Source organism: Balaenoptera musculus, chromosome 15, assembly GCF_009873245.2.
Source record: "Balaenoptera musculus isolate JJ_BM4_2016_0621 chromosome 15, mBalMus1.pri.v3, whole genome shotgun sequence".
NCBI classification, from domain to species: Eukaryota; Metazoa; Chordata; class Mammalia; order Artiodactyla; family Balaenopteridae; genus Balaenoptera; species Balaenoptera musculus.
In genome coordinates this window covers 38,863,433-38,885,335 of record NC_045799.1, presented here as the reverse complement: position 1 = coordinate 38,885,335, position 21,903 = coordinate 38,863,433, and positions in this window count along the sequence as shown.

Below are 21,903 nucleotides of genomic sequence, written 5' to 3'. Positions count from 1 at the left end.
ACCGATTTATGATAAAAACTCTCCAGAAAATGGGCATAGAGGGAACCTACCTCAACATGATAAAGGCCATATACGACAAACCCACAGCAAACATCATTCTCAATGGTGAAAAACTGAAAGCATTTCCTCTACAATCAGGAACGAGACAAGGATGTCCACTCTCACCACTATTATTCAACATAGTTTTGGAAGTCCTAGCCACGGCAATCAGAGAAGAAAAAGAAATAAAAGGAATACAAATTGGAAAAGAAGAAATAAAACTGTCACTGTTTGCAGATGACACGCTACTATACATAGATAATCCTAAAAATGCCCCCAGAAAACTACCAGAGCTAATCAACGAATTTGGTAAAGTTGCAGGATACAAAATTAATGCACAGAAATCTCTTGCATTCCTATACACTGATGATGAAAAATCTGAAAGAGAAATTAAGGAAACACTCCCATTTACCATTGCAATAAAAAGAATAAAATACCTAGGAATAAACCTACCTAGGGAGACAAAAGACCTGTATGCAGAAAACTATAAGACACTGATGAAAGAAATTAAAGATGATACCAACAGATGGAGAGATATACCATGTTCTTGGATTGGAAGAATCAATATTGTGAAAATGACTATACTACCCAAAGCAATCCGTATCAAATTACCAACGGCATTTTTTACGGAACTAGAACAAATCATCTTAAAATTTGTATGGAGACACAAAAGACCCCGAATAGCCAAAGCAGTCTTGAGGGAAAAAAACGGAGCTGGAGGAATCAGACTCCCTGACTTCAGACTATACTACAAAGCTACAGTAATCAAGACAATATGGTACTGGCACAAAAACAGAAACATAGATCAATGAAACAAGATAGAAAGCCTAGAGATAAACCCACGCACATATGGTCAACTAATCTATGACAAAGGAGGCAAAGATATACAACGGAGAAAAGACAGTCTCTTCAATAAGTGGTGCTGGGAAAACTGGACAGCTACATGTAAAAGAATGAAATTAGAACACTCCCTAACAGCATACACAAAAATAAACTCAAAATGGATTCGAGACCTAAAGGTAAGACCGGACACTATAAAACTCTTAGAGGAAAACATAGGAAGAACACTCTTTGACATAAATCACAGCAAGATCTTTTTTGATCCACCTCCTAGAGTAATGGAAATAAAAACAAAAATAAACAAATGGGATCTAATGAAACTTCACAGCCTTTTCACAGCAAATGAAACCATAAACAAGACGAAAAGACAACCATCAGAATGGGAGAAAATATTTGCAAACAAATCAACGGACAAAGGATTAATCTCCAAAATATATAAACAGCTCATTCAGCTCAATATTAAAGAAACAAACAACCCAATCCAAAAATGGGCAGAAGACCTAAATAGACATCTCTCCAAAGAAGACATACAGATGGCCAAGAAGCACATGAAAAGCTGCTCAACATCACTAATTATTAGAGAAATGCAAATCAAAACTACAATGAGGTATCACCTCACACCAGTTAGAATGGGCATCATCAGAAAATCTACAAGCAACAAATGCTGGAGAGCATGTGGAGAAAAGGGAACCCTCTTGCACTGTTGTTGGGAATGTAAATTGATACAACCACTATGGAGAACAGTACGGGGGTTCCTTAAAAAACTAAAAATAGAATTACCATGTGATCCAGCAATCCCACTACTGGGCATATACCCAGAGAAAACCATAATTCAAAAAGACACATGCACCCCAATGTTCATTGCAGCACTATTTACAATAGCCAGGTCATGGAAGCAACCTAAATGCCCATCGACAGACGAGTGGCTAAAGAAGCTGTGGTACATATATACAATGGAATATTACTCAGCCATAAAAAGGAACAAAACTGAGTCATTTGTTGAGACGTGGATGGACCTAGAGACTGTCATACAGAGTGAAGTAAGTCAGAAAGAGAAAAACAAATATCGTATATTAACGCATGTATGTGGAACCTAGAAAAATGGTAGAGATGAACCGGTTTGCAGGGCAGAAGTGGAGACATAGATGTAGAGAACAAACATATGGACACCAAGGGGGGAAAACTGCAGTGGGGTGGGGATGGTGGTGTGCTGAATTGGGCAATTGGGATTGACATGTATACACTGATGTGTATGAAATTGATGACTAATAAAAACCTGCAGTATAAAAAAACAAACAAGAAAAAAACCCAACTAATACTGAACTTTCTTTGGGTTATTTGTATGGAAATATGTTAACATAAATGTTTCAGACATTACATGAAATTTCTAAAAACCTTATATGTTCTGGTATAATGTTATAAGTCATAATTCTAGTTATTACTTTAAAAAGTATATCTCAGAAATAACTGAATTTTCTTGTCAATTGCATTATTACAAACTTTCATCAAATCTTTAACCATGGTCATTTTTACGTCTTTTGTCATTTACAGACAGTTCTGGGTGTACTCTGATGCTTTTGCAAAAAGGTTCCTATAAAAGGGTTTCGTCTTCAAGGAATTCATGGAAAAGACTTTGACAAGTACAGGTTTCTGGTAACTGACTATACTGCTGAACTGAATGAATAAGCATTTTCAGAACTCTAATGGAAAACTGATGAATTCATAAAAGTGCTAACAAAAGATCATGATGAAATAAAAAATTAATTACGTGGGACTGAGTGAACTGATGAGGATGATTATAATTTTTGTGACTTTCTGTTTGAATAAAAAAAGAAAAAGACCTCTCCCTTACCCAAAATAAAAATACCATAGAAAGACTCTCAAAGGAACATGAGAAAAATTATGGTGCATTTCAATGTGAAAATCAAGAAAAGATAAAATGACTTGTGCACTTATTTTAGGCTCCCTGATAAACTGTTAAACTCTTTGAGTGATGGGACAAGTTAAGGATAAGGTAAGAGTTAAAGTCAGTAGCTCCAAGAATGATCTCTTATTTATTGTTGACAAATCAAGACTGTCCTATACAAAACAGAGCTGTGGTCACCTTTGGATAAAACACACATGCTGACGGTAGCACTATGAATGGTGATATTCTAGCAGAGTAGATCTTTCAGCTGCATTTGGCTTTTATGCCAAGAACATGTATGTTTAATCCCACGCTCAAATAGACAAATCATTCATCTAAGAAGCTGTAACACAGTAAACACAAGAAATTTGCAGTGGGTCCCAGAAGGCAGAAACAAAAGAGCTCACTGATCCTGCTCACCTGTAATTTGTCAATTATATGATTTCTCACACAAATATTGAATTAGAGTATTTTAATAACTTTCCTTGAGCAAATGAATTTCTCTCTGATGTAGACTCATAACAGGCACAGAACAAGTTCTCTGTGGTCCCTGATGCTGAGAGAAAATTACTTCCAGCCGTTATAGCTCAGTAATGACAGCATTTAGTGTCTATGCCACCATCCAAGCAATCACAAATCATCCAGAAAGTACTTATTTTTCACAGAGCACTGAGCTAGACTCAGCTCATAATTCTGGAGTGAAGGTGTCTGGCTTTCACACAAGTCTGTGGCTGGTATCCTTGAGGCCAACTATTTGCTTCCCTAAACTGCTGTGGGTACAGGACATGTCATTAGGGTGGGCAGCCAAGCCCAGTTTAGTTTTACTCCACCACAGAAATTTTTAATTTCCATTCAAGGGCTGAAGAGGTCTTTGTTCAGTGAACAAGTCCTTCCTAGCAGCCCCTGTGCTCACTGGCTTAATATCATAATTAGACTCATTGTGGTTGGTAAAATCCTCATTTAAGTAGACAGCATGCTGATGCTAATACCTAAGGACATAAAGGATTAGCATATGTTTTTTAAATGTATACAAAAAAAGATATGCTGATAGACGAATTCAAATCCAACACTCATGATGTGAACTTGGCTAAGTCACTTATCTAGAGAAGCCTCAGTTTCTTGATCTGAAAAATGGGAATAAAAATCCCATCTCCCAACAGGAGTGTTTTATGGATTAAATGAGATTATGTATACACAATGTTTAGTATTCAAATAAAGGATAGACTCTTGTATTATCTAGCACAGAGTCCATACGTTACTATGCAAATGGCATAGTGGAAAATATGGCTCTGCATTCAAATTCTGCCTCTACCACTTATGAGCCAGGATTTCTTAAGTTACTTGACTCTCTGGTTCCTATCTTTTTCACTGGCAAAATGAAGGGGATGAGTTATAATATTTTAAAATTCCTTTTATCTCACAAATTTTATATACCCAGCCACCTTTACCAATTGCCCTGGGACATTCCTGGGTTTGAAATTAATAATAAATTGAGCTTTAATGTGTAAACTATATAAAAAAAATTTTATAGATGTGCCTCCATTTTTCTGAATTTCCAAAGTAAGCTATTTGAGTGAAATAATACATCCAAACAGAACAATGACAAATTAAAATCTTCACAAAATGTAACCTGTGTAATCACGGTCCAAATCAAGGACTAGAACTTGACCTGTGCCCCAGAGCCTCAGACCATTATATTCTTTTAAAGAATATCTGTTAACGACATACAAGGAACTGTTAACATAGAGGCTAGGCTTCTAATTCAAACAATAACAATGACAACAACCATCAAAAATTAAGAAAAGAGCCAGTTGGATATAAGGTATTCTGGATGGGAATAATTAAAAGATGAATCAAGATAAATCATCTCAACATTAAAATCTAACACTAATTTCTAGGATCCTAATTATGTCCATACTAATTTCGTCACCAGAAAAAAATACAAACGGAATATGCTATTCAGAAGAAGCCCAATTTCTTTAAATGACCATTTCCAGCGCTGGCTTCCCAAGGTCTCTCCCCTGAGCCTTCCAGTGGTCTGGCCAACTGCTTGCATTTTTACAGTTTGCTTCTCAGATTTGCAGTGCTTTTTTCCCTGGCTGTTGGTGGAAAGATTTTCAATACAGGAAGACTTGCGTGCATTTGGAAATGGCCGTCAGCCCGCTGAAACAAAGAGCTTCCCTCTGGCTGCATCATTATCTTTTCAACATACCTATCTGCTGAGTTCCAGAGAATAGTCCTCTATGTGTGCACATTTTTCCTACTAACGTATACTAGCTTTAAACATCAGTAGGCTCCAATGAAGTCCCAGTAATATTCCCCCAAGTTTGACATCTAAAGCCAGGTATAAGAGAAATTATTTCATAGGAAATGCAAACTCCCCTGCTTTTCACTTTTGCTTTAGCTTAAAAAAATTAAAAGGAAAAAAAGAGAGAAACTTTTAGATGCTGCTGACAAATTGAAAAAGATTATGGGTTCTCTGAGAACGCTATTTCTTTGAATTTTAGACAGGAAAGGTAAAGTATCTTTGATTTTATCTTGCTCAATCACATTGGTCCTGCTGCCAGAGCTATAATAACTCAGGGAACCCAGAATAGAGGAAGAGAGGAAGGAAGAGGAGAAAGGGGCTTAAGAGGAGGAGAAAAGCAAATGGGGATGTTTCCAGGGGCCAGAGCAGGAGCTGCAGGGCTTCATGGGCCCCAAGAGTGCTCTGGCGCAATCATTTGAAATATTATCCAAAATATTTTCATTCCCAGTGATTCTCACCACCCACTCCGGCCAACTTCCCTCCCACTGATGCTGAGGCCTTCGTTGCTTGGGGTGGAGCCGAGTCCAGGGAAGAATAAAAGGACTCAGTCCTCAGGTTTTAATCCCAAAGTTGCCTCTGGAAGCCCATTTTAGGGAGGGAAAAGACTAGTTAAAAACAAAGCTTTCATTTGCAAAACCAGAAGAAAAAAAAAAAAAAGCTTGCAGGGCTCAAAGGAGAAAAAGGAGTATTTTTACTTTTGTTTGTTTTGCTGACAGAAAGCCAGAGAGTAGGGAAGATTCAGAATCGGGTGTGACTTGGGGCATTTCCTGAACCACAAGGACTGAAATGAGCCTTCCTGGGCTGGGGCTGGTGGGGGGATCCGGAGGCAGCCTGTCAGCAGAGGAGAGGTGTCTGGGTTCCCATTTGCAAGTTTGGGAGGAGGATCTCCTAGGAGACCCCACAGTTTGTACGACAGCCTCAGGGGTGGCAGGCAAGCCCTGTTCAGGCAAAAACGTCGAGAGTTCCCACCTCAACCTACCTCCTCTCCCCCACACATGCTACAGGGAGATCTAGAAAGCTCTGAGAGGATGGACTAGGACCCCGACCCCCAACCAAGCAAGGAAGGCGACGTTCCCCTGGAAGCAGTGCCCAGGACAGACATGAGCAGTAGACCCCAGAGCACATCCAACGGCCAGGGCTGATGGGGACGGAGGTGGGGGCCGCCCCCAACCTCCCCCCGCAGGAGAAGGAAGTGGGGACTCAAAGATAAGCATGTGCTAGATCCCTTCCTCTCATTCCAGATGTGCAGCCTCTTGACTGAGCCGTCCTCCTCGGAAACGAAGAGAAGGAACCCGGAAGAGGCAGAGAACCGCCTTGCTTAGAAAGGAGCGCTGTGGAGTCTGAATCCCCTGCGTATTTGCCTCACAGAGGTTACACTTTAAACCAGAGGGACTGAGCTGTCTTAAATGGGGGTGGGGGTGGGGGCACTGGTGAGCAAGCTGAGTTCAATTACAGATAAAATAAAAAGTTGTGCTTCTGCATATCTGCCCCCTAATGTGTCCACCTCACAGCAGCTTCCAGAGCCTCTGTGGTTCCAGGGGAAACTGCTGCTTCTTCATATCCCTGCCTTCCCAGTACAGGCACCCCTGGGAGGCAAGAAGGCTCCCTGTTGGTAACTAAGCAGCGGGTGGTCTAATCAGCCCTCAGCAAGGGTTCGGGGGACAGTCCTGACATAAACAGGAGAGCACCCTTGCACCCTCGCAGCCTGGAAACCAGCTGTCCTGTCACCCACCATCCTCTTTCTAACAGCCGAAGATGTTCAGGAAGACCCCCTCCTCACTCACCTGCACCCCAATATCCTGTAGTGTCACCCTGAATTCTGCTCTCCATTTCACCTCTGGAGGCTGAATGGGGAAAAAATGATGCCTCCCTCACCATGGCTGGTCCACCCTTGCACCTTCCCCCAGAAGATCTCTGGCTCAGAGAAATAACCTAGGAGAACTCTTGCTCTGAAGCCATCTATGTGGTCTGTGGAGCAGCTCCCAGTCAAGTGTTCCTTTGCTGGCTTTTCAAAGAGTTCTTCCCAAAGTGTGGCCAAGACCAGCAGCATCACTTGGAAGCTGGTTAGGATGCAAATTCTTGAGACCCCACCCAAACCTGTTGACTAGAGAACTCTGGGGTAGGAATCTGTTTGAACAACTGCCCACTCCTACCCCCAGCCTATGCAAGTTAAGTCTGAATGCACTGTCTTTACAGACCTAAGTGGTCTCTCTGTGTTGAACTTCACTGAAGAGTGAAGGTTATCTTCCTGATATAAACCTGAAGGTCCTCTGGTGCCCGAGCCTCCAGCAGCATCTCAGCAGGCCAACATCAGCCCTCCAGAAAGAATCTCAGTTCATCCAACAGATATTGAAGATCTACCATGCTTGGAACCCTAAATTCTCTCTCTGTGGCCCCAGACCTCATTGCTATGGCTTTATGATGTGAAGACATAGAGGAGGCAAAATCTGTGGGCCATTTCAATGGAGTCCACTCACCTAAACATTTATTCCAGATAAGAGGTAGCCTACCAGGGCTTGAGAACATTGTCTAGCTGCCCCAGCCTTATTGCAAATAATACCTCTGTCCACAAGGTAATCTTATCCTCAAGCTCCTCTTGCTTCTTGGTCCAGTTGTGGTCCAGACCATTTGTTACAATCACCTGGGAATGTACTACAAAAGCACTAGTGTGCCACAAAGATCCTTATTTAACTGGTCTGGGGTGAGTCCTGGGCTCAGTATTTTTTTTAATTCACCCAGTGATTCTAATATGTAGCTTGAGCTGCAACCTAGGCCCTGGCTAAACCAACAGACCCAGAAATGTCAGGTCTCCCTGTTTGAGAATTTGCAGGTGGCTTAAAGGTATAAAGAAGGAGGAGAGGTAGATGGATGTGCCAGGTACATTACAAATATTAGCTCATTTGACTTTACGAATAACACTGAGAATGTGCTGTCAGTAAACTCTTAAGCAATGATGGAAACTAAGAAAGTGTGGAGCCAGGATTTAAAGGTCTTCATTGAAAACCTGTGTCTTATTTGCTAACTGCAGAAACTAAGTGATACAAAATGAAAAAACTATAAAAATATGCAGTGGAACATCGGTGAGCTAAACCAAGAGTTAACACACGGGACATCACAGTACACAGGATTCCAAGTTGGTTCACACTGTAATCAAATATACACAAAATGCTAGACTAAAGAGGGTTCCCTTGGGCTCTTCTTACAACCTTTGCAAGATCTGCATTTTCTCTCCAACCCTCCTTCTCAGGTGTAGCTCTGGGGGTGGGGGGTGCCCTAACCAGAGATGGATGTGTAGACTATCAGCTAGCAGTACCACTGTGTAGAAAACTTGCTGTGAAAAGAAAACTGAGCAGTAAGATAGAGCACTTCTCTATGCAACCAAATGATATGACTCTCATGTCACCTTCTTGAAGCCTGGGTGTCTCCCTGGGACAATGAGAAGGCAGTATCATTCTCACAAAGAAAATACGCTCCCCCTCAAACCTGCCTGGGGTCCCACACCAACTTCTCCACTTACTATGCGACTTTGGACAGGGCACTTAACCACCCCACGCCTCAGAAAACCCACCTGTAAAATGGAAGATAGCACCTTGAGATGCCACCCTCCCTTCCTGGCTGTTGTCAGGATTGTGATGATGTACACAAAGCATGGAACACAACGTTGATGGTGGTATTTATTATTATTTCATGACTTAGAATGGTCTTCTGCCCTCTTCCTCCTTCACTAACATTGAAACCTACACCCATCAACATGGACACTTCCCTATAACCTCTCTTCCATGCAGAGCTACAGGCCACATGCTCCCCACTAGCACACCGTGAAACAGCTTACTGAAACAGCCCCATAAACTGAACCGAGTTGTCACATGGCTGCCTTGGTCATTTTGACCAGGAGCTCCCTGAGGACAAGGCCTGTCTTTTTACCCATTAAATCCCCAGCATCTAGCCCAATGTCTGCTCACAATAGGTTCTCAATGAATATTTGTAGAATAAATAAACAAAATATAAATATTCAGGGCTGGCCCTTCCAGAAATGGCTGGTGGTTTCCTCAAACTCCAAAAATCTCCCTCTTGGGACTCTGGGTGGAACACAGGGATCATCACTCATCATTTTCTCTGTAGCTCCTTATTCATCCAGGACCCATCAATTTGGACCCCCAGATGGATGTTTCCTATGCATAACTAAGGTAAGACAAAGTCTCAGGCTCCCATAACCCCCAAAACTCTCCTGCAAAGGCCTTAGGACAAGGTGTTTCCCACCCACCTGGTGCAATGGAAGAACATCTGGACGGCATTCTCTGCTGTTCAAATCAATTTATGCCCCATGAATCACATGTTGAATACACATAACCTCACTCTCTGAGAAACATTCCTTTGGGTTTCCTTAAAATGATCTATTATTGATAACCATACATATGCCACATGCCTCATTTCATCTCCATACTACCCCATCAAGATAAGTACTTTACATGATTTAGAGATGGTACAAATGCCCGTGGGAGCCTTCCCAATTTTCCTTGTCTTATTCCTCAAGAAGGAGGCTAAAATATCCTTATTTTATTCTAAGTAATAAATATTTATATCCTTTCCCAACCCTTTCTTGAAACTAAGACATGGGACAATGTCAGGACTTTGGCCAGTAGGACCTGAGGGAAAGTCTGCTGGGAGAGGGGTAAGAAATAATGAAAACTTTTTCACCTCAATAAAAAGAGATGCAAGGAAGAAACACTATTCTTCTTCAGCTGGATATGGTCATGGCTACATGTGATGCCTGGAACAGTAGCAGCCATCTTGCAACCCTGAGGAGAGACAGCTAAAGGACCAATTCAATACGGTGAAGGTAGGAAGCAGAAAGAGGGATCCTTGATGACACCATTGAGCACTGTCCCAATCCTTGAACCCCCAATTGCTATGCTTGTTGCTATGTGATATAATAAATATTCTCATAGGTTAAACTACTTTTAGGTGGGTGTTATGTTACATGTCTGAAATGTCCTACCCGACACAACAGGAAAGAAGACAGGAGAAGCTAATTACCAAAAAGATCACACTGCAATTAGCAAAAGAAAGGAACTAGCATTATAGTAGAGGAATGGAAGTAACATTATTAACCCATCATGAGCAACACACTCTATCAAGAGCAATATATGAAATACACCACTTAATCCTCATCAAAACCCGAAGAGGATATTATGGATAGTCTATTTCATAAAAGAAAACTCAAGAGAGGTTAAGTAATTTACCCAAGGTCAAGTAGGAAGTGGCAATTTTGGAATTTCAGCACAAGCTGGTATGACTTCAGTGACAGGAGGGATCTGCCATGCCATATGCATGAAGAATTAGTATCCCTTAGCTCATCCTTTTGTATGGCTGTGTTCCTCAGATCTTTTGCTATGAAATGATTTTGATAGGGAGAATATAAAGCATAACGGGATGCAATGGTGCTCTCAGGAAGATATGGGGGGTGTGGGGTAAAGGGACAATAGTAGACCACTGAAAGCTACCTGGGAAGACTTCAAATTGTACACAGAGCAGACCCAGACAAACTCTGCTCTTTGATTGAAAAAAAATAGACATATGTATATATACATTATCAATATTTTTCAGTCTTTATTAAATATAAATTATTTAATATATTTATGGCATAATTAAGGAAAACTTTCACAAATGAATTGGATCTGTTTTCGGCTGGATAACAATCTATTTACTTTCATTAGACCTTGGAAATTTCAATACACTGTAATTGTATTTCTAATGACAGAAGATTCATCTCAGCTCACAGTGTATACATTTCATTATTCACCACACATTTATATTCTAGTAAATGAACTTGCTCATTATACACTGTAATCTTTTTGTTGCACGATGTTTACATTTTTTAAGTGATTAAAGCCATGTAATCACTTCATTGTGATGTTGGCAATTGTCATTATATAATATATACAATTTCAAAAAGATGCAATTTAAGGATTTTGATCTTGCAGCATAAATATATGCATGACACGTAGTACAAATAAACTTACTCCAGATGGTTGCTTAAAACAGATAAATCAAATTTCCCAGTAGTCACAAACTAAATTTTCGACCAAATATAGTTTTTTCACTGATTAAAATGGCTAAACATTCAAGTCACTCTAAACATAATAAATGTGACAAAATTGGGTAGGTTGTGATAGAACAGAATTAGATTTTCTGGCTATTTTAAGAGTTCTTTTGGGTCTACTCAAGATGAGGACCCACCCATCTGAAAAGGTCCAGGTTTTAAGTTCAGTTCTGCCATATTTCAAAAGACATACAAGGTCAGCACGTTTGGGTTTCATGGGAAAAGAAATGGGATGCAGTGAATTTAATCCACCAGGATGAAGTTGGCAATACCTTGTCCTTCCAGAGCACCTTCAAGCTGTATTTACAAGCTTTTCAAACCAAGGCAACAACAGAACACTACAGAAAATGCTAGCTAGAAAAAAACATATTGGCACAGTAAAACAAATTACCCTCAAAGCCAGAGAACTGCAGGTTGATGGACTCCCCCGCTGAGCCATTAGCCCTGCCTTGCATTGTTACAATATTGCCCCAGTGCATTAACAAACTGCCTAGCTCTTTCTGGTCTGTTGCTAGCGACCTTCCTGCTTTCAGCAGCTAGTAAAATTAAACCTCTTCCAAATAATTCTCATGTGCACAGACTGTAAAGTGAATGTAAATTAAAGTAATACATTACCCCAAATTTCAACTTTTTTAGACAGCTGCCCGCTAGCCCCACCTTTGCAAATATTCTTCCTTTGCTCGGCATGCAAACACCTAGGTGGGGTTCACAGAAACCCACATTTTTGTCCCATCACCCATTGCATAACCAACTTATCTGGCCCAACAGCTCAAGCACACTTCTAAGTGCCCTCAATATCCATGCTTACCAACATGGTTCAAGGCTCAACAACCTTTATATTTAAAAGCTTTCTAATCAATGAGAAAGAATGACAAAAATACCAATGGAAAAAAAAGTTAGTGTTCATGAATAGACCAGAAAGAGAAAGAAGTGAGTACCCAATAAATGTAAGAAAAAAACATATTTCAGTAGTGATCAAATAAATGTAATAAAAACAAATAGGTGTGATTCTTAAGAGGTGTGAGACGAACCAGGGTTTTTTGTTTGTTTGTTTGTTTTTTTAATAATACTGTTCCATCTTAGAAATGATGAAGAAAAATGGATGGACATCTTCAACTATGGCTGCTTATGGTAATGTAAATTGGTATCATAATTGAAAGTAAGAGGCACTCACCAACTGACCCAAGAGCTCCTCTTTCACAACTAAATCCTCCCCTTGGAGTTACCGCCATGAACACCCACCCTTAAGTCACAGCCCCATTAGTGCAAAAGCCCTGGCTAAATTTTATCATCAATCAATTAGTCCAAACCAGAAACACTGGGGACATTAAAAATTCTCAGTTTACCAATAACTTTAGTCAATGCCAAATTATACCATCTGGTACCTAATATATTCGTTAATCCTCATATAGGATTCTAGTACAAGAAGCATATTCAATCAATTTCTCACATAATACATAATAGGTATTGTAATAGCATGAATATTCTGCAAAGGAGGGGTCTATTCCCCCACTGATGCTTGACAAATGTTTGCCCATGACTTTCATTCATGCCTAACACGGTCACCTTTCATCTCCAGCACACAGTGAAAGAAGACTATAATCCTCTGGCTTTTTATGCAGAGATAGCTAAAGCAAATTCACAGTGCACCCGTCACTAAGGTAGGATATAAACACTCATTAGATAATCTTCACTAACAATCCCAGAAGTAAATATGATTGTGGTATCACATCCAAAACATCTGCAGAGGTCCACCAGTGGCCAACCTAGGTCCACGTACACTAAGGAAACACCATCATTTGCAAGCCATTATTGTCTCTCACCGGCATCTCTGCCTAGGTGAGTTCTTTAAACTGAATAGAAGCAAGATGTGTGAGTTGCTTGGTTACAGGAAATCAGACTGCACAGAGTCCCACCTGATGTCTGGCTGGGACTCATCACCACCTTTTAAGAAAACTTGCCATTTTTTAAGAAAAGGGAGACTCGATTGCTGGGCAGCCATGACTGTTTTCTGCACGGCAGGTCGCTGGCTGAACCGCGTTTTCTGCTAATTAAATTCACTGTGGGAGATTCCTAACATGTGTCTCCATGGGAAATGGATCTGCAAATCTGGATGATGCCCCTAATTGCTTCTGGTAACAAGGTTATGAGACTCAGGCTGTCATAGCGAGAGAAAGCAGAGCTCAGAGAAGTGGAGCTCCTCTCACAGACCATATGGGCCTCTTCAACCTACAGCTGGAAAAGCTAAAATCTGGCTCAGCTGCGACCGGGCACTTCCTGATCAAGGCCTGTCACTTTGCACTTTTCAATTACTTACCTGGAAATGCAGCAAGCAGGCAGTTGTGAAAAGGCACCATGGGAAAGGAGCAGTTGCTGTCTGCCAACCCTGTGCTGGGACAGAGATCAGCTCTGGCCTGGTCTAAGGCAGGGCTACTGAAAGTGCCGTGCAGATCGGTAACATCCATGTTACGTGGGAGCTTGTTAGAAATTCAGACTCTCAGCCCTACTGAGTCAGAACAGCTGAGGGTGGAGCCCAGGAATCAAAGCCTTAGCACCCTCCCTAAACTACCATTCATGAAGCCCTGGTCTCAGATACACGATTGTGAATCATTCGAGGAACGTGGCTCTCCTCCTGCCTCTGTCACAAACAGTGCTTGCCCCTGGGGAGCTCGTGTAGCCTCTGTGATCCCAGTTTCCTCGTTGTTCTGATCATCTACGGCAGCGTGACACACCACTCCAAAACCTAGAGGCTCAAGGCAAGAGTGGTTCTGTGAGTTGGCTGGACTCAGCTGGCAAGTTTTCACGCGGGGTCTCTCATGTGGTTGAAGTCAGGTGGCAGCGGTGTGAGAGTCACCTGAATGATGGACTTGGCTGGGGCTGCTTCACTCACATACCTGGCATCTGAACTGGGATGGCTAATGGCTGGCTGGCATCTCTCCCTCCATATGGCCTCCCCACATGGCTAGCTTGGGCTTCCTCACAGCATGCACCTCACAGTGCTTTGCCCACTGACACGGTGGCAGGCTTCCCCCAGAGTATGCATTCTTAGCAAACCAAGGCAGAAGCTGCCAGGCTTAGCCCTGCAACTGGCCCAGTGTGACATCTGCCACATTCTCTGGGTAAAAAGCAAGTCAGGGGGCTAGCCCAGACTCAAGGAGAGGGTCTTACATAAGAGTGGGATTATAATTCTATAAGATCTGGAAAGGCGGGGCATCTTTAGAGAAGAGTTGCTACACTCACCTATTAAATGAAGGAGGTGGCCTATATCCCTAAAGGCCATCATGGTTTTCATAGTGCACGATGCTCTGACACAGGCAATACCCATATTTATTAGAGTCCATTATATCCATCTTGAGGAAGCCCATTTCTCCAAAATATCAGTGCCACTCATTTAGCACTAAGCACATACAGTCTTGCAGTATGATTTACCTTATAAGTGTAGTTACTCTGACTTCTCAACTCGATTAGAAGATCCTCAAGGCCTTTATGCCTCCTTGAAACTCCATTACCTAGTGCAGTGACCTATCCATCATATTAGCTTTCAATGAAGATGTGATAATGATGATGATGATGATGGTGATGCTGATAGAATCACTGCTGTTAAATGATCCTGTCCACTTGAATGAGTACAAAGCAACCATTTCCACAGTTGAAAAATAATGCCACATGCCTTTTGTAATTTTTTACAGGTCTTTTTAAGGAAGACTTAGAGCTGTGAATATTATTTCCATTGAGCTATAATTTGTTTTAAATGCATACTCTCTCTCTTTTTTTAATTTTCTAGCACAGAAGGAACAGTATCCTATGGTTATGAAACCACATCATTTTCCTCCTAGCCATAAAGGAAGGCCACATTTCTTAGCCCCCTTGAACTTCAGTAGGGCCACAAAACTGAGTTCTAGTCTATAATCCTAGTCAGCCACACACACCCCCCCAAAGGAAGACAGAGAGTAAAGGTCCTGTGCAACTGTCCTGCTCTCTTGCCTATGCCTGCTGCCAGCAACCTTGAAGCTACAAGGTGGTACAGTCACAAGATAGAAACAATTTGGTCCCTAATTCACTGCTTGGAGCACAGCCACCCAACCAAGAATAATCTCACTGCATTAAGCGTGAGCAACAATTAAGATTTTATTGTGTCAAGACATTGGATTCGAGGGGTGTTTGTTATAACAGCTAAACTACACTGACGCATACATCTAGTTCATTCCCAGAATCAACCCTGTGAGACTTTGTCCTGCATCAATACTTTAAATTGATGTCGAAATTGAACATTTCTAGCAACAAATACATTTCTATAACACCATTAATTCATTTGTTTAGATAGTTCACATTTTCTTCAATCAGATTCACAATATTGTACATTTAGAGCAATTTTACTACATTTTACTACAAAAATAAAGCTGACTTCTTCAATCTATGTCTGCAATGTATTTTCCGCCACATCTGCAACAAGCTCTCACAAGCAAGCTGTGTATATTTGACTCTCTGGGTTTGTTACTTTTGCTCATTCCATCCCTCACCTCATTCAGTCATTTATTCAAAAACTCTTTATGAGCACCTGCTATGGGCCAGACATTACGCATATCCTGGGGATGCCAAGATAAACAGAATGTGGTCAGGGGAGACAATCACAGCAACACAGTGAGCTCTACAAGAGGGGGTATACAAAGTGCATCAAGAACCTGAGAGCTGCTTCTCTAACAACAGTGAAAGGACAGAGGCATTTTTACAAAGGTGGTGACATCCATACTGAATTTTAACAGGTGAGCAGCAGTTCACAGGTAGAGAAGGAGAAAAAGGGCAGATCAGATATAGGGAGCATGCAAAGACCCAAAGGTGGGGACCATGGTGTCTTGCAGCATGATCCCTATGGCTGATCTAAGGACTGATTAGCACGACCCCAGAGGTGACTGGACAACCAACCCAAGTTCAGGAACGATTTTGAGCCAGGCAGCATCAACCTAATCCAAGAGTGATACATGAGGTTTGTGTTCATGCCTGATTGTTTTACAATCTACATAGTTTAACCCCAAGATTTATGTGGGGCACCTGGCCCAGGCGAGATGATTCCTGACATATTTCCATCTAAACTTAGAGGAAGAAATTGCTCAGTCTTCTGTAAGTAAGGGTGGGCCTGGAAGAAGTAGTTAGGCCTCCTGAAGGTCTACCATGAGGTTCCCTTATTCATGTCTGACTATCCTCTGCTGGGCACCCCCTTGGTGAGGATCTTGTAGCCCATAAGATGCACCTCCATCCATCTTGGAGAAGATGGCTAGTCTCTCTGCCTCAAGTGCTGACCGTGCTTGACTTCTCTTTGTATCCTAGATTTACACAAAGATTACTGGTTCCTGGTCTTTCTGCCCATCTAAGCCAACAATAATCATCTGCCGATTCAGCAGTTGTGAATAGAACACAGTGTGTTTGGGAAACTACAATTAGCTTGATACAGCTGGGAGTACATTGGTGATTTGTGAAAGATAATGCAAGAAAAGGAATTCAGGGGCCAGACCATGAATAGTGTTATATACCATGCTAAGGAATTTGCATGTAACCTTGTTAGTCAAAAGGGAACCCAAGATATGGGTGTGTTATGATAAAAATAGATCTGAAAAAAAATCTTTCTGTCAGTAAAGGCAAATGTTGTAAGGTAAACCAGCTAGAACTCTTGCAAAAATCTGCAGAGATATTTGACTAAAGCGAGGGGTATAACATTCCAAGATATTGAGGGAGTAGAAAAAAATTTTTGATTATTTTAAGTTCAAAGAGGGAGGAATTGGGGATGAATTCAGGGTTTATTCCTTGATGTGGACAATACAGTGAGCCAAAATTAGGACTAAAACCTGGAAGAAAGGAAAGAGGTGGGGGTGGGGAAGGTGATGAGTTTAAGTTTAGTATATTAAGTGTGAGAAGCCTCTAAGACTTAAAAGGTGAAAATTGTTGCCAGTCGTAAATGTGGGCTAGAATTCAAAACTGACATCTTGGTAGGAGAAATGGATTTGGGAATCATTTGCATACAGAGGTGGGAATCAAAAACTCTGGGTGTTGATTGAACCAAGAGCTAGAGGGCATGATGGTAAGTCATCCAAGCACAGAATCCTGAGAAAAAGGAGCATTAAAGGATCAATGGAGAGAGAAGACACCCAGCAGAGACCAAGTGGTCTCAGGGAGGTGGAGTAGAAGGAGGAACAGATGCTCACATGAGGACCTTCTCTGGCTCTCCAAATCCTCTTCACCCTTCAAGGCCTGGCTGAAACGCAAAATCTTCCATAATATGAAGCCTTCACAGACACCCCTCACTCACAGGGATGTTTGCCACCCCCCATTTGCCTCCATCGCCCCATATATCAAATCTGACCTGGTACTTTTATCTCCCCACACCAGCTCTTGCAGGAGAGGAATACGTCTCATTCAGTGGCAAATGACAAAAAATTCAACCCAAACTGGCTTAAAGAAAAATGAAGGAGGGGCTAAGGGTGGATTCTGCCTTTAGGTGTGGCAGTCCAAGGATTCAAAGCGTGCCTCTTTCTCTATTTCTTGACTGATTTTCCCTGAGGTAGCTTTATTCTCAGGCAGGCTATACCCAAAGATGGACACTGACAGTCTCGGGCTTGCAATTTCTTTCTTCAGCAACCCCAGTGGGAAAAGAGGTTCTTATTCATGGTCATTCTCAGCTCTGGTTGGCTTTCATCAGGTCACCTGCTGATCTTTAACCAATCACAGAGACCAGGGGATATTAGGCTCCAATTGGCCAGGCTGGATCACATGACAAGGAAGTGAGAGCAGAATCAGTTTCACCCTGGGAGGACATTGACACGAACCAAATGACGTGCACCAAGAAAAAAGAAGGATTACCAGAAAAAAAATGGAAATTGATACTGGTTAAGCAAATAAGAATTGTGTGTAGAGAGGACGGTGCGTGCAATGCCATTCAACAAATAAGTCTTGATTGACTGGTCACAAGCCAAAATTTCCCACTTTGCTCGCATCATTAAAAGACAAGATATTGTGTGATTATCAAGAGAAGTGACTTTTGTTGATGTGTTTTGTTGTATTAAGTAGGAATCAGAAAGAAAAAGAAGCAGCTGATATTTGTACCTACTGGCATCCTGACTGGTGGAGTTCGAAATCAGAGCAGGTAAAAAAGAGGCAGCAGCCGAAATGCTAAGAGGGAAGAAGGCACATGTCTCCCTGGGAGGCTGTGGGCATTTGAGGCTAGTGGTGAAACTTGGCTTGAAAGCTGCCCAAGTTCTGAGGCTTCTAGGTAATGAGAATAACAAGCTTGGCTGTATAAATCAAACCTACATTATTAGAAAAGTTTGACATTTGCTAAATTACCCATGAAAACTTACCCTGGTTGTTAAGAAGAACCAAAAAAAAAAAAAAAAAGTGTATTCATTTCCAAGCTAAATGTCAAGCTCCCTTAAAGATCTCCTAACACCTAACCTACAGATGGGGGAGGGGGCAGGGAAGGAAATGCCATCAAATTAAGGGCAATAAACTTTCCAGACGTCTTCATCTCCATAACTGCTCAGAGATGTCTTCTGGCATTTCTAACTGGGTAATTCTGTCTTTGTATTATGTCTATCTATTGGCAACCCATTTCTTAAAGGTACGCTCACAGAGCAGCATTTGAACACTAAATTGAAACCCTGGAAGACAGACACTGCAAAAGTGAGTCAGAGTCATTTTATTTACAGACATAGCCCAGAGGTGTGTTAGCAGGGAAGGCCACCAAACTCATGATTCTGGAACACTAAACTAGCAGTTCTAGAACTGGGAGCCTTGGGCAAACAGCCAAGACAACTCTTTACAAAACTAGAATTAAGAAGTCCCCCACCCCTATATGCTTCAATGAATCAATTAAAAGACAAGATATTGTGTGATTATCAAGAGAAGTGACTTTTGTTGATGTGTTTTGTTGTATTAAGTAGGAATCAGAAAGAAAAAGAAGCAGCTGATATTTGTACCTACTGGCATCCTGACTGGTGGAGTTCGAAATCAGAGCAGGTAATTCATTACTAAATTATACCATTTATCAGAAAGAAAGTAGGGAAAGTAAATGTACTTGAAATATATTGCTGGAATGGATCAGGTAAAAATATTTCCAAGTTTAATTTATAAGAAAATTTTGCCTGCTAAAATACTTCAAATCAAAGTATACCAGTTTTACGTAAGGATGGTTATTCTTGAACATTTACAGATGACAGCTATACTATGTCTTAGTTATATTTATCTAAAACCCCAAAATACATACATGTGTAATGATGTACGTGTACATACACATACACATGAGTCTGTTTTATGTGAACACATGAAAAGGTGCCCCAAAGTACAACAAACTTTGGCACCAACCTTAGACTTACCTGGCGGCCTCCATTTATTCCCTGATGTATGAAGCTAAGGTAGTAAGACCTTAGCTTTACTAGGGAGTGAGTGGAGGCTTCAATTGCTCAGAAAAGCTGCAGGAAAGGGACGGGGAGCCTGAGTGCCTCCAAGAAGTGATTTAGTGCCTCCAAATACACCTTCTAAACTATGTGTGTGAATGGATACTTAATGGTTCTTGGGCATTGTTTAAAATTTTATCTTTTAAATATTCATAATTTAGATTCATAATTTAGATACCATTTGTACACACATCCATAGCCACACATACCTACATCTCCTTTACAATCATGTTCCTCCTTTTTCTTGAAAACCATTATTTTCCAGCTGAAAAAAATCCTTCTTAACTACCCATAGGACTTCTATAATCTAGACGCAGATGACTAAAATTCTTTAGTGACTGCCTTCCATGGGGAGAAGATGTGGGTTTCTAAACCAGTGCCATAGAGATATATGCATAGAGACCCTGGAAAAGGGCAGCATAGGAAACCCCGGAGGCCTGGCCTCACCCACTATGGGGGCATCCAGAGCGATCGTGGGAGGAATTCACAGGATTCCACTGTCTCTATTTGGATTAACCTGCTCACTGAGATTGTCTTTATTAAGATGGCAATTCTTAACCACAGAGTAGGTGTACCTGCCTTCCCCTCCCAACCTCTTCCAAAAAGGTCCTTGGTTAAAGGAGAGAAAGAAAATGACACTGAGGTTCAGGGCAGCGTCTTCTGTCCACGTGATGATGTGGTTCCAGAGGCTTCCACTGGGAGTGCAGGAACTTCCCATCGTCCATCTGCCCACACTCTTGGGCATATGCTTGCTACCTTCCTGGCATTTGAAGGGTATAAGAGTCCGAAAGCCATTACATAAATGACCATCCCAGTCCCAAGGAACAACGGTCTCTGATAAAGAACACAGATTCTATGAAAGTCTTGATTGTGTCAACTCAGTTAACAAAGGGCCAAAGAAGCTTGGAGAATGGCCCACCTTCTTCCCTTTCCCAGCCATTGTCTCTCTGGCTTTTACTTCCTAAGGCCACCTTCTTTGGGGGAATTCCAAGTATAGCTGGATGGTCACTGAAAGTAATGATCTTTTCTTTTTGGGCATTGTGTGGAGAGCTAGAAACGGCTGGGGAAAGAAATCCACTTTATTTTTCTACATACTTTTATGATTTATGGAAAATTGATCTACTCCCTTCAGTTAGATCACCATGAGTCAGAGAAATACAGTGACAATAAAGTGGCTGTGTCATTTCGAAAGTAGACTACGCTCCAGTTCACGAATGATGGCCAATTAAAATAAGTTATTCCTGTCTGGTGGGACTGTGTGAGATGAACTATCACCCAAGATGAATTAAAGCCTGGGTTTGGAAGACTTCCTATTGACTAGCCTGCAGTATAATTTATTTCTGTTTACGCACAAGGTGGGGAAGAGATGCCAGGAAGAAAACTGGCCTGGAGCTCACCTGGATGTGAATAAGAGCAAAGAGAAGAGCACCTGCGTATTAATATTTTGATCCATAAATATTTTTTTAGTCACCATAGTGTCAGGCTATAGTCTACTCCTATATCTGTACCCATCTGTACATGGGTACAGATATAGGAGGGAATCTCAGTAAAGAGCTCATAACCAAAATACCCAGCACAGTGGCTTGCCAGTAAGGCCTATCACCTGCACCCAGCCCACATCCTGGGGAACTGGGATCCCTCTTGGTGCATTTTCTGTGTTTCTGAACTTAAATAATTTTATTATTTCATAGTGACCGAATTCTCTTTTTTAAAGAATACCTTTTCTCTATTTTGAGGATGATTTTCTTCTTTTTTAATCTTAACTTCTCTAAACCTTCTATGATCTAACAGAAATAGACCTCTAGAGTTTTCATTATTGATAAGAACCACTCCATCCTCAGTCATGCCAATTATTGTGAATAATGGGGGAGGGGGGGAGAAATTCCAATAGACCTATCTCTGATTCTTTCTATACCTTTGTCTCTCTTGTTCTCTTTCTGCGTCTGTTACTTCTGTAGCTATCTCACTCTCTTTCCATATTTCTGTTTATCTCCAGGTGTGACTGTTTCTCTGATGTCTCCTTCCATGTACTGCACCTTAAATTCTCTCATAAATGTACACACACACACACGCACACATACACCCCACTTAATATTTGGAGGCACAAACTTCTACACCAACTCTCCTTTCCTGCCTGCACCCTTAAACATGGCGCTGAAATGTGAGTTTTCCCAGAGCCAGCTGAATCAAGGAAAAGTGTCTTCTATACCTTTCAGATCTGTTTAGCTGAGACCTTTCACACCTGCCCTACACAATCCTCCAA